Here is an 18,314-nt window from a genome sequence, read left to right on the forward strand (position 1 = left end):
TAAAACAAAGTGAGGAGACTCCTGTTAACGTGCATGAAACCAAGGCTTTTCCGGTTACAGAAGTTAACAAATGAGAGTGCATAGGGAATAGGAGTGGTGCTGCAGGGCCGGGGTTAACCTATATCACCAGAGGAGGAGTCGGATATGGCTAAAGACTGTAAGAACTGGTCGTCTAGTGCGTTCGGAACAGAGTAAAAGGAGCAGAATTCTTTGGCGTGGTAGAATAGATTCAAGGCATAATGTACAGACAAGGGTATGGTAGGATGTTAGTAAAGTGGAGGTAAACTTAGCCATTGAGTGACGGGAAAGAGAGAGTCTCTGGAGGCACCAGTTAAGCCAGATGAGGTCACTGCATGTGTGGGGGGTGGGACAAAAGAGCTATCTAAGGCATATTGTGCAGGGCTTGGGACTCTATAGTGAAATAAGACAATAACTAACCAAAACAGCAATAGACGAGGCATATTGACATTAGAGAGAGGCGTGTTTAGCCGAGTGATCATAGGGTCCAATGAGTAGCAATAGGTGAGTCAGGGAGCCATTCAGCAGTCACTACTACGTTAGGCGAGCTTGAGACACAGCGATTCAGACAGCTAGCGGGCCGGGGATAGCAGATGGTCCTTCGGCGACGTCGCAAATTGAAGAGCCTGTTGAAACCACCTTGGACGATTACGTCGGCAGACCAGTCGTGATGGATAGGCGGGGCTCTGTGTTGGCAGTAAAGGGTCCAGGCCAATTGTCAAATAGGTATTGTAGCCCAAGAATTAGTTGGTGCACCTCTTCGGCTAGCCAGGAGATAACTGGTGCTTGCTTTGGGACCAAGCCGTTAGCCAGGAGTAGCCACTTGGATTGCAGATCGCTATCAGCGATGATCCGGTGTAAAGGTTCAGAGCTTGCGGTAGGAATCCGGAGATGTGGTAGAGAAAAAGCAGTTCGATATGCTCTGGGTTGATATCGCGCTGTGCAGACTGGCAGGTATTGACCGAGTTAACAGTGAAGACCGCTAGCAGTGGCAAACTGACTAGTAGCTAGTTAGCTGGCTAGCTGATGATGGGGGTTCCGGTTCTAAAGTATAAAAACAGCAGATCCATACCACATTAGGTGAGGCGGGTTGCAGGAGAGTATATTCAGTCCGTAGATAGAAAGTGAGATTAAAATGTATACAAAACAAGGAATTATATTTACATTTACATTACATTTTAATCCAGAGCGACTTACAAATTGGTGAATTCACCTTATGACATCCAGTGGAACAGCCACTTTACAATAGTGCATCTAAATCATTTAAGGGGGGGGGTGAGAATGATTACTTTATCCTATCCTAGGTATTCCTTAAAGAGGTAGGGTTTCAGGTGTCTCCGGAAGGTGGTGATTGACTCCGCTCTCCTGGAGTCGTGAGGGAGTTTGTTCCACCATTGGGGGGCCAGAGCAGCAAACAGTTTTGACTGGGCTGAGCGGGAACTGTACTTCCTCAGTGGTAGGGAGGCGAGCAGGCCAGAGGTGGATGAACGCAGTGCCCTTGTTTGGGTGTAGGGCCTGATCAGAGCCTGGAGGTACTGCGGTGCCGTTCCCCTCACAGCTCCGTAGGCAAGCACCATGGTCTTGTAGCGGATGCGAGCTTCAACTGGAAGCCAGTGGAGAGAGCGGAGGAGCGGGGTGACGTGGGAGAACTTGGGAAGGTTGAACACCAGACGGGCTGCGGCGTTCTGGATGAGTTGTAGGGGTTTAATGGCACAGGCAGGGAGCCCAGCCAACAGCGAGTTGCAGTAATCCAGACGGGAGATGACAAGTGCCTGGATTAGGACCTGCGCCGCTTCCTGTGTGAGGCAGGGTCGTACTCTGCGGATGTTGTAGAGCATGAACCTACAGGAACGGGCCACCGCCTTGATGTTGGTTGAGAACGACAGGGTGTTGTCCAGGATCACGCCAAGGTTCTTAGCGCTCTGGGAGGAGGACACAATGGAGTTGTCAACCGTGATGGCGAGATCATGGAACGGGCAGTCCTTCCCCGGGAGGAAGAGCAGTTCCGTCTTGCTGAGGTTCAGCTTGAGGTGGTGATCCGTCATCCACACTGATATGTCTGCCAGACATGCAGAGATGCGATTCGCCACCTGGTCATCAGAAGGGGGAAAGGAGAAGATTAATTGTGTGTCGTCTGCATAGCAATGATAGGAGAGACCATGTGAGGTTATGACAGAGCCAAGTGACTTTGTGTATAGCGAGAATAGGAGAGAGCCTAGAACAGAGCCCTGGGGGACACCAGTGGTGAGAGCGCGTGGCGAGGAGACAGATTCTCGCCACGCCACCTGGTAGGAGCGACCTGTCAGGTAGGACGCAATCCAAGCGTGGGCCGCGCCGGAGATGCCCAACTCGGAGAGGGTGGAGAGGAGGATCTGATGGTTCACAGTATCGAAGGCAGCCGATAGGTCTAGAAGGATGAGAGCAGAGGAGAGAGGGTTAGCTTTAGCAGCTTTTACACTGGACAAGACAAAACACACGTCTGACTACTACGTCAGCTTGGATTTTTACATCCCAGACCCAAGACGATAATGAGTATACATAGAAATCTATATAATATACAGTATTTTTGTTCAAGACAAGCTAATAAGACACCTGAGTGAACATGCATGCCCTGCTAACTTGCTCAACGTCCCGCAGAGAGGAGGGCCAGGCTGCTGGGGGAGCTACTCCTGATGGGGGACCCCCTTTTCTCCCCTCCCCTTCCTTTTAACATTTAACAAGTGTCTTAATTTGGTCAAGGGCTCCTTGTTCTCCCATCCCCCCTCTCGGTTCCACTCCCATCTGGCCCGGACACTTTTTTTCTTCTTCTCCCCCCAGCACAATAGTTCCGGCAGTCTCCCCTTTATCCTCCGTCCTCTCTGTGGTCACACACACCCCCACCCACGTCTCTCAGCTTCGTCCTTCAGCTCCAGCTCAATCATCATGGCTCTCCAACTCGATCCCACTGTTCCCCATAAATTAAATCACATCTCTCATAGGACCCACACACAGAGATGACGAGTGTTGGGCACACATCTGGAATTATAGTCGTACGTGAAGGATGTTAACCTGACTTGGAATGTAAACATGCAGTGATAAAACGTTTATCAATGCAGGGGCCCCCATGTTGAGGATCAGCATGGCAGATGTATAGCACAATTGGTTGAGAGCCCGTAGAACGGGAGCCATCTCCTCCAAAATCACTGATGTCATCATGATTCACCCCCCCCCCCCCCCCCGGAGTTCCCAGTTGTCTTGAAAGCACCATAAATCCAGAGGATGCCAGACTTTGATGACAAAGTTTGACCAAATTTGCCCACGAAGGACCGCCGCGCCACTTTCCTGTTCAAGTGAGTACAGCACAACGAGACCAAAACTATCTGCTGAATAAATTATGTATTATGCTAGCGAGATAGTATTACTTTCTTAGCTACAGTATAAATAAGTGTATGTTGTATAGTAAGCTGTTAGTAGCCCATGTGACTCACCCTAATAATTTGGTATATTTTCACCTCTTAATTCCACCTACTGTTCTGACTTGGTGCACATGTAGTCTATAACCTGTTCTTGAGAAATATAATCATTGAATATTGTAAGAGCTTTCATTGTCTGCTTATTTGCCCCCTTTTATTTATCCTACGGTTCTGACTTGGTGTACAGGGAGAACACTGTAAGAACGGCCCATGTACTGAATTCTGCCGCTATACATTTCAAAAGTGCTCAACAAATAGTTATATTGACTACGTACGTCCTAGCTTGCTCATTGTCAATCGAAATGACAGATTGCCTCTTATCCGCTTGTCGTCCCCTTATGCCATAGTTTGTGCATCTCAATTGTCAGTAGAAACCACATTTGTTTGCAAGTCAGCCATACAAAAAAACAAATGATTTACACGGGACAAGCCAGCTATATTTTATTAAGTCAGTAATTGAGGCTGAAATGTTTCACTACCAGAGAAGGCTCCGCTGATAGCCAGGTGTAGCAGTGGTATAGTGCAATTCAGGTATTGTTTATTGTTTTGTGTTGTGCAGTGGCTTTGCTGGCATGCATTCCACTTTTTTTTCCCACCAAGATTTACATGCAAAAATCGCCAGGATTTGGGGCACCACGAGAACGATTGTTTAGAGTTACCATCTCCCGAATTAAACTCTTAAGGTCTTTACCTATCACATCCATAAAATAGTCAACGTATTAATCATAACCTCGTCTCATATCATCATTCTGAATAGTCGTAACCTCCTGCATTTGCAAAAATCCCAGCCTTCTTAAATCTCATCCATATCTTAACAAAAATATGTTCATATTTCATATACAACATTAAGGATGGAGACTTCATGCATGTAGTGTATATACTTTTCAAGTTACAGTATTTCCTTTTAACACTTAATGACATTTAGTTTTCTATAGCTCACCACTGACCATTCCCAACATTCTTATGTTAGAAATATTGTTCCAGTATTCACTTGAGTGCGTTTGAGTTTTGGCGGTGAAAGTATGTTAACAAAGTACATTCCTTTGGTTAATACTGGAGGGGGAGAGAGTCATCTCCTTTAATTTATAACTGGGCGTGAGCTGTCAACCTGGCAGCCGCTCCCTCCTTCCATCTTCTGTCGGTGAGAGAATGTCTGGTTACTGTCATCCATTGCCAAGCTGATCTGACCCATTCGGCTCCTCACTGGACAGTCATGACAGTAATATTCTACTGTACTGTAATTTACATTTGCACTATCAAAATTGATCTATCAAATTTTAAATAACATGTCCATTGTTCCTATCCCATGTGTGATGATTGAATACCTCTTTCATTGATTTCTAAAATAAATGTATTGTTCAGATGTAATTACAACATTTTGTGGCATTACAACCTGTACTTAATTTTTTGGGTGGGGAATTTCATGTAACATACACAAAATAATTCAAATTGGTGAAGTGAAATGAAAAAAATAACTTGTTTCAAAAAATAAAAACAGAGAAGCATATGTATTCACCCCCTTTGCCTAAATAAGATCTGGTGCAACCAATTACCTTCAGAAGTCACATAATTAGATTGCACACAGGTGGACTTTAAGTGTCACAGGATCTGTGTGTGTGTGTATAAAATCTCTGTACTGAAAGGCCCCAGAGTCTGCAACACCATTAAGCAAGGGGCACCACCAAGCAAGCGGCACCATGAAGACCAAGGAGCTCGCCAAAGTGGGGGAGAAGTACAGATCAGGGTTGGGGTTATTAAAAATATCAGAAAATTTGAACATCCCACAGAGCACCATCAAATCCATTATTAAAAAATGGAAAGAATATGGCACCACAACAAACCTGCCAAGAGCGGGCTGCCCATCAAAACTCATGGACCAGGCAAGGAGGGCATTAATCAAGGAGGCCAAAGATAACCCCGAAGGAGCTACAAAGCTCCACAGCGGTGATTGGAATACCTGTCCATAGGACCACTTTAAGCTGTACACTCCACAGAGCTGGGCTTTATGGAAGAGTGGCTAGAAAACAGCTATTGCTTAAAGAAAAAAATAAGCAAACATGTTTGGTGTTTGCCAAAAGGCATGTGGGAGACTCCCCAAACATATGGAAGAAGGTACTCTGGCCAGATGAGACTAAAATGTAGCTTTTTTGCCATCAAGGAAAATACTATGTCTGGCGCAAACCCAACACCTCCCATCACCCTGAGAACACCAACCCCACAGTGAAGCATGGTGGTGACATCATGCTGTGAGGATGTTTTTGATTGGCAGGGACAGGGAAACTGGTCAGAATTGAAGGAATGATGGATGGCGCTAAATACAGGGAAACCTGTTTCAGTCTTCCAGAGATTTAGGACTGGGACAGAGGTTCACCTTCCAGCAGGACAATGACCCTAAGAATACTGCTAAAGCAACACACTAGTGGTTTAAGGGGAAACATGTAAATGTATTGGAATGGCCTCCTCAACGCCCAGATCTCAATCCAATTGAGAATCTGTGGTATGACTTAAAGATTGATGTTCAACAGCGGAACCCATCCAACTTGAAGGAGCTGGAGCAGTTTTGCCTTGAAGAATGGGCAAAAGTCCCAGTGGCTAGATGTGCCAAGCTTAGACACCCCAATAGACTTGCAGCTGAGAAAGGTGGCTCTACAAAATATTGACTTGGGGGGGATGAATAGTTATGCATGCTAGTTTTTTGTATTTTTTTGTATTTCTTGTTTCAAATTTTGCATCTTCAAAGTGGTAGGCATGTTGTGTAAATCAAATTATACAAACCTCCCCAAAAATACATGTTTCATTCCAGGTTGTAAGGCAACAAAATAGGAAAAATGCCAAGGGGGTGCCAGAGCCCCTCAGCCCAGAGACGCCAGAGCCCCTCAGCCCAGAGGCGCCAGAGCCCCTCAGCCCAGAGGCGCCAGAGCCCCTGCCCCTCTGTCCCGAGCTCCCGCTCTGTCCATTGAGAAGAGTTGCCATGGTTAGGAAGCCACGGAGGCGGACTAAGACAATGGTGAAGTGGGGTCCGCGTCCCGCGCCAGAGCCGCCACCGCGGACAGACGCCCACCCAGACCCTCGCCTATAGGTTAAGGTTTTGCGGCCGGAGTCTGCACCTTTTGGGGGGGGGGGGTACTGTCACGTTCTGACCTTTATTTCCTTTGTTTTGTATTTATTTAGTATGGTCAGGGCGTGAGTTGGGTGGGCAGTCTATGTTTGATTTTCTATGATTTGGGATTTCTATGTTTCGGCCTTGTATGGTTCTCAATCAGAGGCAGGTGTCATTAGTTGTCTCTGATTGAGAATCATACTTAGGTAGCCTGGGTTGCACTGTTTGTTTGTGGGTGATTGTCTATGTTGATGGCTCGTTTCAGCGCAGCTCGCATTTAGCTTCACGGTTGTTATTTTGTTTACTGTATAGTGTTTTTTTTGTATAGTGTTTCGGTGTTCAGTTCTTTCTTTAATTAAAACATTCAACATGAACACATATCACACCGCATTTTGGTACTCCGATCCTTCTCGCCTCTCCTCTTCAGATGAAGAGGAGGACGACCGTGACATTATCAAACATTTTCATTGTGTTCTTAATCTGTGAAATCTAAATAGGTTTACCAAATAGTTAAATGATTATCAATTAAGAGCAGTTGGATTAAGTTAATTATATGTATTTTAACAAAGGAGAAGACAATCATACTAAAAGTAATGAGTATTGCATTGTTAAAAGCTACTACTTAATATGAACATGTATTTCTAGATGAAACACTGTTTAAGTTTGGTGAATAACTGATTGGGTGTTGAACCTAGTCAATAGAAAAACCTGCATAGAGTTTCAAAACAAATGCATTTTTGATGTTCTGTACAAAGCGTGGTAAAAATGTACCATATACTTGAGAAATGCACCAAAGCGAGAAAAATAAACTGTAATCTGAAAGGGCTTTCTCAATCGTTGGAAAATGGTATGTCTTCGGCCTGGCTTTCAGAGCTCAGATTACCAGTCAAATACCATACCAAATCCAAGAGTTGGCTGAGTGAAGTAGGCTACCTGATCCCATCTGTATGTGTGTTTTAGCCAACTCTGCTGTGCCATGTGTGGTCCTTGTCAAGCCAAACATGAATGTATGGTATCATGACAATAATCACAGGAGTTTTCTTAAGACATATCTGGGACCAGGGCACGGCTACAGAAACTCTTCCTCTCCTATCCTGTACTTCTGCTTCCCCACAGTGGAGATCCAGTTATCCATTGGTCTGACCAGGGGTGTATTCATTAGTAGGATTCCATTGCAAAACGTTTGGTCTTTCGCAAAACATTTTGCTACAGAAACCGTTACCGTTTACTCTAGAAACCAAACGGAACCTACCTGAATTTGTCCAATAGAAACTCTTGTTTTCTTTGCTAAATGTTTTCTGTTTGGAGAAATGTTTTTGAACGGAATCTGACTAATGAATAAACCCCAGGCCTTTCTCCCCCTAACGACTGATCATGGACAGTTTGAAGCCAGGGTGGAGACGGGCATGTTTGAGCAGGTGGTCGTTTCGCATGAAGCGCATGGCACACAGTGGGCACTGGAACCGTTCCTCGCCCGTGTGAGTCCGCAGGTGGCGGAATTGTTCATCAGAACGGGAGAACTTCTTGTCACAGTCGGGCCAGGAGCAGTTGTCGGGCTTCTCACCTGGGATGGGATGAAGAAACTGTTATTATTCACAACCAACATACTTGCTACTCTGTATGCAACATGCATACCCTCAGTGGTGTAAAGTAATTAAGTAAACATGTATTGAAGAAATTCTTCTGTTTTTTGGGGGGTATCTGTACTTTACTATTTATATTTTTGATAACTTTAACTCCATTAAATTCCTAATGTAATCATGTAATTTTTTACATGTTTCCTGCCACCCAAAAGTACTCATTACATTTAAAATGTTTAGAAGGAAGAAAATGGTCTAATTCATTCACTTATTGAGAACATGTGGTCATCCCTACTGCCTCTGATCTGGCAGACTCACTAAACACAAATGCTTTGTTTGTAAATGATGTCTGAGTGCTGGAGTCTGTCAAATAAAAAAATGGTGCAGTCTGGTTGGCTTATAAGGAATGTGAAATGATTTATAGCATTTAAGTATAGTTTAGCATTTCCTTTTACTTCTGATACTTAAGTATATTTAAAAATATATATACTTTTAGAATTTTACTCAAGTACTATTTTACTGGGTGACTTTCACTTTTACTTGAATAATTTACATGCAATCTGCAGTTGAAACAGTAAGACATTTCCCGCCCCTGTTTTGGGTAAAAAACTGAGGGATGGAGCTGGAGAAATGTAACCGGAGAAATGTAACCACTCATAGACCAAGCTATGGATGCAAGTACTGACCATCCATTATAATTATAGTTTTGGCTATGTAGTGTTTGTTTACATTCACTTTGTTTTTACTCCAATGTTTGTAAACAATCATACATTTTAGGTTCTGATGTACAACAGTTTAACTAAGCTCATGAGGCATTAATAATATTATTGAAGAATCAATGGGTACATAGCATTAATTTGTCCAAAAAAATGATGTAGCAACTGCAGATTGCCGCTTTAAGCAGTGGTGTAAATTCCTAAAGAAAATATTGTACTTTTTACACCATTTTCCCTGACTACCAAAAGTACTCATTACATTTTAAATGCTTAGCAGCACAGGACAATAGTCATTCACACACTTATCAAGAGAACACGTGGTCATCCATACTGCCTCTGGTCTGGTGGACTCACTAAACACGTGGTCATCCATACTGCCTCTGGTCTGGTGGACTCACTAAACACGTGGTCATCCATACTGCCTCTGGTCTGGTGGACTCACTAAACACACATGCATCTTTTGTAAATAATGTCTGAGTGTTGGAGTGGGACCCTGGCTATCTGAATTTTTTTAATAAACAGCTTTGCTAAATAATAGGAATTTTAAATGATTTATACTTTTACTATTGATTCTTAAGTATTTTACTGGCTGACTTTTACCTTTATTTAACTAGGCAAGTCTGTTAAGAACAAATTCTTATTTTCAATGACGGCCTAGAAACGGTGGGTTATCGGCCTTGTTCAGGGGCAGAACGACAGATTTGTACCTTGTCGGCTCGGGATTTGATCTTGCAACCTTTCGGTTACTAGTCCAACGCTCTAATCACTAGGGATTATTTTGTAAATGGGTAGCCTATTTGAGTAACTTCCCATTAAGTTATCAATACTTTTACTGAAGTATGACAATTGGATACTTTTTCCACCAATGCATCATTTTAGCGCTCAGATGTCTATTACATTGGACTGTAGCCAATAGTTGACGAAGCATGGAGGCTAACTGCTAAGCTATGCACATAGGCCTACCTGTCTGTCCTTATATACCACTTCTGGTACAACACTTTCCTGCGATCGAACGTAGCCTAAAAACGTGTCGCTTCACATAGCCTCTATTGTTTGGTTGTCCATCACATTGGACTGTAACGTTAGGCTAATAATAGTCAGTGCTATCCTGGATCCTTGACCATCCCTACCCTATGACCTTAACCCCTACCCTAACCATAAACCTTACCGTAACCAGTTTAAATTCATCTTCAATGGGGGTAGGGATGTCGCAGGGATACCCATATAGCAAGGACCCAAATAACAGATGACTGAGCATAGAGGAAGAGGCAAAGCAAGAGGTTTTACTCTGCCCAAAAATCTGTCCACTAAAATAAACTCACAAAGTGAGGTATTTGTGTATGGTGGTCAATACCTGTTGAATTTGGTCAACAAAAAATGTGCTTGCTAATTTGCCATGTGAGGCTTGTTTGATCGAATAGAAGTTTTGTAACGGTTAGGTTGATGTGACTGCACTGATATAAATTGACGCAAGTGGCATTTTACCAAAAAACGACTGTCTGAGTTGGTCATCATGGATATAACCAATTTTAGCATGGACATTGGAAGTGATTTCACTATTAATTTTCTATATTCAGGGTTCACTCAAACATTGTTTTAAGCTTTGTTTTACTATTGACAATTTTATAGCTGATTTCGGAATTGTATATTGTATTCACTCTCCTTAAATATAAGTCATCTGATTTATTTGTTTGTCTGAATTGTTTAATCAAACTTTTAAGCTGCCAACTCCTGATATCGGGACATAAAAACTACAATCTGTCTCCAAGCTTCTAATCCCTGGCTAAACTAGCTGAACTATGCTAGTTTTCGTCCTCATTGCCAAACTTCATAATTACTGCACCTTCAAAATTAAAACTATTTTGCTAGTTATACAATCATGAAACTAAGACATTTGCTGGAAAGAATGACTGGTTCAAGATATCTGTCGTAAAACGACGGTGGCGAAGGATGATATTGCTACTTTTTTTGTATTTTTTATATATTTTTTTAATAACAAATCAATACATAAAGCACATGAGGGAACACAAGCATACATAGATTACAAACAATAGACAATCGAGCTAGGGGGTACAAGATCACATTACAATTACACAAGGACCTTAAGGGACATGCATATACTTACAATTCTAACAGCTTTTTTGTTAGTAGAGCATTTAACCGTCTTAAAATACAGTTCAATTTATTTTTGTAGGGTACGAAAATGTAGTTTTCGGTTTGTAAATTTACATTTGTGTATATGAAATTTGGCCAAAAGAATAATGAAATTAATTACATAATGTTTCAGCTTATTTCTATTGTATGTAAAGAATCCAAACAGTACATCTCTCCACAATAGTGTAAAATCTTCATAAATGTGTTCAATATAAACCTACTGATGTCTTGCCACAGTTTCCTTACATGAATACAATGCCAAAAAAGATGCAACACTGTTTCTGGGTGGTCATTACAAAAGGAGCAATTTGAGTTGATGTTTTCCTTAAACTTCTTCATATAGTGGTTGGCAGGATAATATTTATGAATAATTTTAAAGGAAACTTCCTTAATTTTGTTAACAAGTAGGTATGTGTGTGGCAACATCCAAACTTTTTTCCAACAGATATTATCAATAAATCCATTCTAATAAGGCATGACATAAGGTATAGATACAACATCCTGCTGAAACAAGGATCGTATCACTCTGTTGTTGAATGGACCAAAAGAGAAACAAATCTTTCCTACTGATGAGTCAACAGATATTGCTACTTACCGCGGACCCAAGTAAAAATTTTAAATCCACCGGCGTCATTGGTGTAAGGTAAACTGGACGTTTCTGATTGGTTTTGTGACAATGAGCAGCCTCTCCCTGCTTGGCTCGATGGGATATGTACTGACACAGCCAGATACAAATGAAGCCTGAGGTTTACATACACTTTAGCCAAATACATTTAAACTAATCTTTTCATAATTCCTGACATGTAATCCAAGTAAAAGATTCCCTGTTGTAGGTCAGTTAGGCTCCTTGCTCTCACACGCTTTTTCAGTTCTGCCCACAAATTTTCTATAGGATTGAGGCCAGGGCTTTGTGATGGCCACTTCAATAGCTTGACTTTGTTGTCCTTAAGCCATTTTGCCACAACTTTGGAAGTATGCTTGGGGTCATTGTCCATTTGGAAGACCCATTTGCGACCAAGCTTTAACTTCCTAATTGATGTCTTGAGATGTTGCTTCAATATATCCACGTAATTTTCCAAAAATGATGCCATCTATTTTGTGAAGTGCTCCAGTCCCTCCTGCAGCACAGCACCCACACAACATGACGCTGCCACCCCCGTGCTTCACGGTTGAGGTGGTGTTCTTCGATTTGCAAGCCTCCCCTTTTTCCCCCAAACATAACGATGGTTATTATGGCCAAACAGTTCTATTTTTGTTTCATCAGAGCAGAGATTTCTCCAAAAAGTACGATCTTTGTCCCCATGTGCAGTTGCAAACCGTATTCTGGCTTTTTTAATGGCGGTTTTGGAGCAGCGGCTTCTTCCTTGCTGAGCAGCCTTTCAGGTTATGTCAATATAGGACTCGTTTTACTGTGGATATAGATACTTTTGTGCCTATTTCCTCCAGCATCTTCACAAGGTCCTTTGCTGTTGTTCTGGGATTGATTTGCACTTTTCGCACCAAAGTACGTTCATCTCTAGGAGACAGAACACGTCTCCTTCCTGAGCGGTATGACGTCTGCGTGGTCCCAAGTTGTTTATACTTGCGTACTATTGTTTGTACAGATGAATGTGGTACCTTCAGGCATTTGGACATTTCTGCCAAGGATGAACCAGATTTGTGGAGGTCTACTTTTTTTTCTGAGGTCTTGGCGGATTTCTTTTGATTTTCCCATGATGTCAAGCAAAGAGACACTGAGTTTGAAGGTGGGCCTGAAATACATCCACAGGTACACCTCCAATTGACTCAAATGATATCAATTAGCCTATCAGAAGCTTCTAAAGCCATGACATAATTTTCCAAGCTGTTTAAAGGCACAGTCAACATAGTGTATGTAATCTTCTGACCCACTGGAATTGTGATACAGTGAATTATAAGTTAAATAATCTGTCTGTAAACAATTGTTGGAAAAATGACTTGTGTCATGCACAAAGTATATGTCCTAACCGACTTGCCAAAACTATAGTTTGTTAACAAGAAATTTGTGGTGGTTGAAAAACAAGTTTTAATGACTCCAACCTAAGTGTATGTAAACTTCCGACGTCAACTGTATGTACACAGTGTTGTAACAAACTTTTTTTAAACTGACTATTGTATTTGTTGATTTTAAATCAGACTTTATTAATATAATTAGTAAGCACAAGTTAATTGACAACTGGAGAAAATAGCAATTCTACAGAGCACAATGAGTACAATTAATGGCTAAATTACTTCTGGACACAAAGGGTGTGAGGAGCTCCCCCTCACCACTCTATTGAGGGCTTCCACCATTTCAAAGTAGTCAACTGGTTGGGGATTCCTATTGGTTGGGAGCAATCAGCAAATGAAGAAGAAAATGTGCTACTTTAAAATGGAGATAGCTTTGATGGCACTGCCAATGAGGTCACAGATGCTATAATTGCATAGATCCAAAGATTAGTCCTTGGCAAGAATTGTCATACCTGATCTCTCCTCCCATCTTCGAGGACGTGTATTTCCATTATGAGCACGGTCACTGGAATATCTTGTCAATATAATATACTGTACTTTATTTGGAGGATGGTAAACTAACTGCTAAACTACGCACATACCTGTGCGTGTCCTTATATGCGACTTCAGGTGAGAGAATTTACCTAAGACCTTGACACAGCTATCAAAAATGTTGGTTATTTTTAACAACTGGAGAGTGCGATAGTCAGTGTCACTTACCAGCTGGCAAATTCTCAGGTCCACCAACGTACAGTGTGACTCTGGTCGGGTCATTGTGGTGTATTGGGAGACGATAAAATGCACGCCCACTAACATAATTACGCATCTGACATGGGTTGCAAGAACAGTGGGATGTTTCTCAATTTCAATTTGAAACCTACTAGCTGCGTGTTTAAATTAACATGGATGCATGAGTGACAGTGGATGTGATCGTGCTGCTACAGTAAGTCACTCTGCTCCAATTTCCTATTGTGCTGTACACTGCAGCCTGACAGAAGGGGAGTGTTGTTGCATCTGCCTTAATCCCAGTGCCAATCCATAAGAGCATTTGTGTGAGAGAGACTGTGCTCATTTATGCAGCCCATTGAGGAAGATTTGGGAGACACTTGTGTGTTTGGGGTGGAGGTGGAGCAGGGCTTACGATCCATCTGGCAGTGCTACATCCCCCTACTCATCTTCCTGTTCTATGAAGAGAGGTTGGTGAGACTAACATTTGTATATAGAAAACAGACCAGTCATTTGAATATTTTTGTCATAGCACATCTGTTGGGCTCCCCAATTACCATTCCCTCTTCTCTGGTCAAATAAAATACAATTTTATTTGTCACATGCGTGGAATACAACAAGTGTAGACATTACTGTGAAATATTTACTTACAGGCCCTTAACCAACGATGCAGTTTTTTTCACCTTTATTTAACCAGGTAGGCTAGTTGAGAACAAGTTCTCATTTGCAACTGCGACCTGGCCAAGATAAAGCGTAGCAATTTGACACACACAACAACACAGAGTTACACGTGGAATAAACAAAACATACAGTCAATAATACAGTAGAACAAAAGAAAACAAAAAGTATATATACAGTGAGTGCAAATGAGGTAAGTTAAGGAAATAAATGGGCCATGGTGGCGAAGTAAATGACAATATAGCAATTAAACACTGGAATGGTAGATCGGCAGAGGATGAATGTGCAGGTAGAGACACTGGGGTGTAAAGAAGCAAAATATATAAATAAATGGGGATGAGGTAGGTAAACAGCCCATCTATGTACAGGTGCAGTGATCTGTAAGCTGCTCTCTCCAGCTTCAGAGATTTTTGCAATTTGTTCCAGTCATGGGCAGCAGAGAACTGGAAGGAAAGACGGCCAAAGGAGGAATTGGCTTTGGGGGTGACCAGTGAAATATACCTACTGGAGCGTGTGCTGCGAGTGGGTGCTGCTATGGTGACCAATGAGCTGAGATAAGGCGAGGCTTTACCTAGCAGAGACTTGTAGATAACCTGTAGCCAGTGGGTTTGGCGACGAGTATGAAGCAAGGGCCAACCAACGAGAGCGTACAGGTCGCAATGGTGGGTAGTGTATGGGGCTTTGGTGACAAAACGGATGGCACTGTGATAGACTGCCTCTAGTTTGTTGAGTAGAGTGTTGGAGGCTATTTTATAGATGACATCACCTAACTCGAGGATTGGTATGATGGTCAGTTTTACGAGGGTATGTTTGGCAGCATGAGTGAAGGATGCTTTGTTGCGATATAGGAAGCCAATTCTAGATTTAATTTTGGATTGGAGATGCTTAATGTGAGTCTGGAAGGAGAGTTTATAGTCTAACCAGACACCCAGGTATTTGTAGTTGTCCACGTATTCTAAGTCAGAGCCGTCCAGAGTAGTGATGCTGGACGGGTGAGCAGGTGCGGGCAGTGATCGGTTGAATAGCATACATTTAGTTTTACTTAGGTTTAAGAGCAGTTGGAGGCCATGGAAGGAGAGTTGTATGGCATTGAAGCTCGTCTGGAGGTTTGTTAACACAGTCTCCAAGGATGGGCCAGAAGTATACAGAATGGTGTCGTCTGCGTAGAGGTGGATCAGAGAATCACCAGCAGCAAGAGCAACATCATTGATGTATACAGAAAAGAGAGTCGGCCCGAGAATTGAACCCTGTGGCACCCCCATAGAGACTGTCAGAGGTCCGGACAACAGGCCCTCCGATTTGACACACTGAACTCTATCAGAGAAGTAGTTGGTAAACCAGGCGAGGCAATCATTTGAGAAAACAAGGCTGTCAAGTCTGCCAATAAGAATGTTGATATTCAAGAAAGAGTTAATAACATATTTACTAAATAAACTAAAGTGGAAAAAAAAGTTACAAGAAAATTACATAACAATAACAAGGCTATATAGAGGTGGTAATGTGAGCCAATGTGCGGGGGTACAGGTTCGTCAAAGTAATTTGTAAAGTGACCATGCATAGATAATAAACTGTGAGTTGCAGCGGCGGTGGGGGGGGGTCAGTCAATGTATATAGTCCGGGTGACCATTTGATTAATTGTTTGGCAGTCTTATGGCTTAGGCTAGAGGGCTTTTAAAGAGCCTTTTGGTCCTCGGGGCTCCGGTGCCGCTTACCCTGGGGTAGCAAAGAGAACAGTCTATGACTTGGGTGACTTGAGTCTTTGACCATTTTTTGGGCCTTCCTCTGACACCGCCTAGTGATGCAACCGGTCAAGATGCTCTCAATGGAGCAGTTGTATAACTTTTTGAGGATCTGGGGACCCCTGTCAAATCTTTTCAGCCTCCTGAGGGGGAAAGGTGTTGTCGTGCCCTCTTCACGACTGTCTTGGTGTGTTTGGACCATAATAGTTTGTTGGTGATGTGGTCACCAAGGAAATTGACACTCTCAACCCGCTCCACTTCAGCCCCGTCGATATTAATGGGGGCCTGTTCGGCCCTCCTTTTCCTATAGTCCACGATCCGCTCCTTTGTCTTGCTCACATTGAGAGAGAGGTTGTTGTCCTGGCACCACACTGCCAGGTCTCTTACCTTCTCTCTATAGGCTGTCTCATCGTTGTCTGTGATCAAGCCTACCACTGTTATGTTGTCAGCAAACTTAATGATGGTGTTGGAGTTGTGCTTGGCCACGCAGTCGTAGTTGAACAGGGAGTACAGGAGGGGACAAAGCACGCATCCCTGAGGGGCCCCAGTGTTGAGGATCAGCATGGCAGATGTGTTGTTGCCTACTCTTACTACCTGGGGGTGGCCCGTCAGGAAGTCCAGGATCCAATTGCAGAGGGAGGTGTTTAGTCCCAGGATACTTAGCTTAGTGATAAGCTTTGTATTGAGCTATGGTGTTGAATGTGGATCTGTAGTCAATGATCAGCATTCTCACATAGGTGTTCCTTTTGTCCAGGTGGGAAAGTGCAGTGTGGAGTGCGATTGAGATTGCGTCATCTGTGGTTTACGGCATGATGGTGTTGATGTGAGCCATGACCAGCCTATCAAAGCACTTCATGGGTACCGACGTGAGTGCTACGGGGCAGTAATCATTTAGGCAGGTTACCTTCACTTTCTTGGGCACAGGGACTATAGTCATCTGTTTGAAACATGTAGGTATTACAGACTCAGGGAGAGGTTAAAAATGTCAGGGAAGACACTTTCCAATTTGTCCGCACATGCTTTGTCCTGGTAATCCGTCTGGCCCAGCGGCTTTGTGAATGTTGACCTGTTTAAAGGCTACGGAGAGCGTGATCGCATTCGTCTGGAACAGCCGGTGCTCTCATGCATGCTTCAGTGTTGCTTGCCTCGAAGCGAGCATAACAGGTATTTCGCGACACGGCAGCAGGGTTTTACTTTGTAGTCCGTAATATTTTTCATACCCTGCCACAACCGACGAGCGTCAGAGCCGGTGTAGTAGGATTTAATCTTAGTCCTCTATTGAAGCTTTGCGTGTTTGATGGTTCGTCTGATGGCATAGCGGGATTTCATATAAGTGTCCGGATTAGTGTCCCACTCTTTGCAGATGTTGCTTGTAATCCATGGCTTCTGTTTGGGAAATACATATGGTCACTGTGGGGACGACATCGTCGATGCACTTGTTGATGAAGCCCATGACTGAGGTGACATAAAGGTGGTCTAGATTTTTTTCTTTCTCTGGTTGCACATGTGACATGCTGGTAGAAATTAGGTTAAAACTGATTTAAGTTTGCTTGCATTAAAGTCCCCGGCCACTAGGAGCGCCACTTCTGGATCAGCATTTTCTTGTTTGCTAATGGCCTTATACAGCTTGTTGAGTGCGGTCTTGAGTGCAAGCATCGGTTTGTGGTGGTAAATAGACGACTATGAATAATATAGATGAGAACTCTATTGGTAGATAGTGTGGTCTACAGCTTATCGTGAGGTATTCTACCTCAAGCGAAGCAATAACTCGAGACTTCTTTAATATTAGACATCGCGCACCAGCAGATATTGACAGATAGACAACACACCCCCGCCCCTCATCTTACCAGACATAGCTGCTCTGTCCTGCTAATACATCGAGAAGCCAGCCAGCTCTATATTACCTGTGTCTTTCAACCACGTCTCAGTGAAACATTAGATATTACAGTTTAATGTTCCGTTGGTCGGATAGTCTTAATCGTTGATTGTCCAGTTTGTTTTCCAATGATTTTACGTTAGTCAATAATACAGAGGGAAGTGGTGGTTGGAAAATTCCTACAAGGCACCCCGCCCTCCTCCTCCCCTTTCCTCAGTCTTTTCTTCATGCTGATGACGGGGATTTGGGCCTCTTCTTGACAAAGCAG

This window comes from Oncorhynchus masou, chromosome 15 (genome assembly GCF_036934945.1).
Source record: "Oncorhynchus masou masou isolate Uvic2021 chromosome 15, UVic_Omas_1.1, whole genome shotgun sequence".
NCBI classification, from domain to species: domain Eukaryota; kingdom Metazoa; phylum Chordata; class Actinopteri; order Salmoniformes; family Salmonidae; genus Oncorhynchus; species Oncorhynchus masou.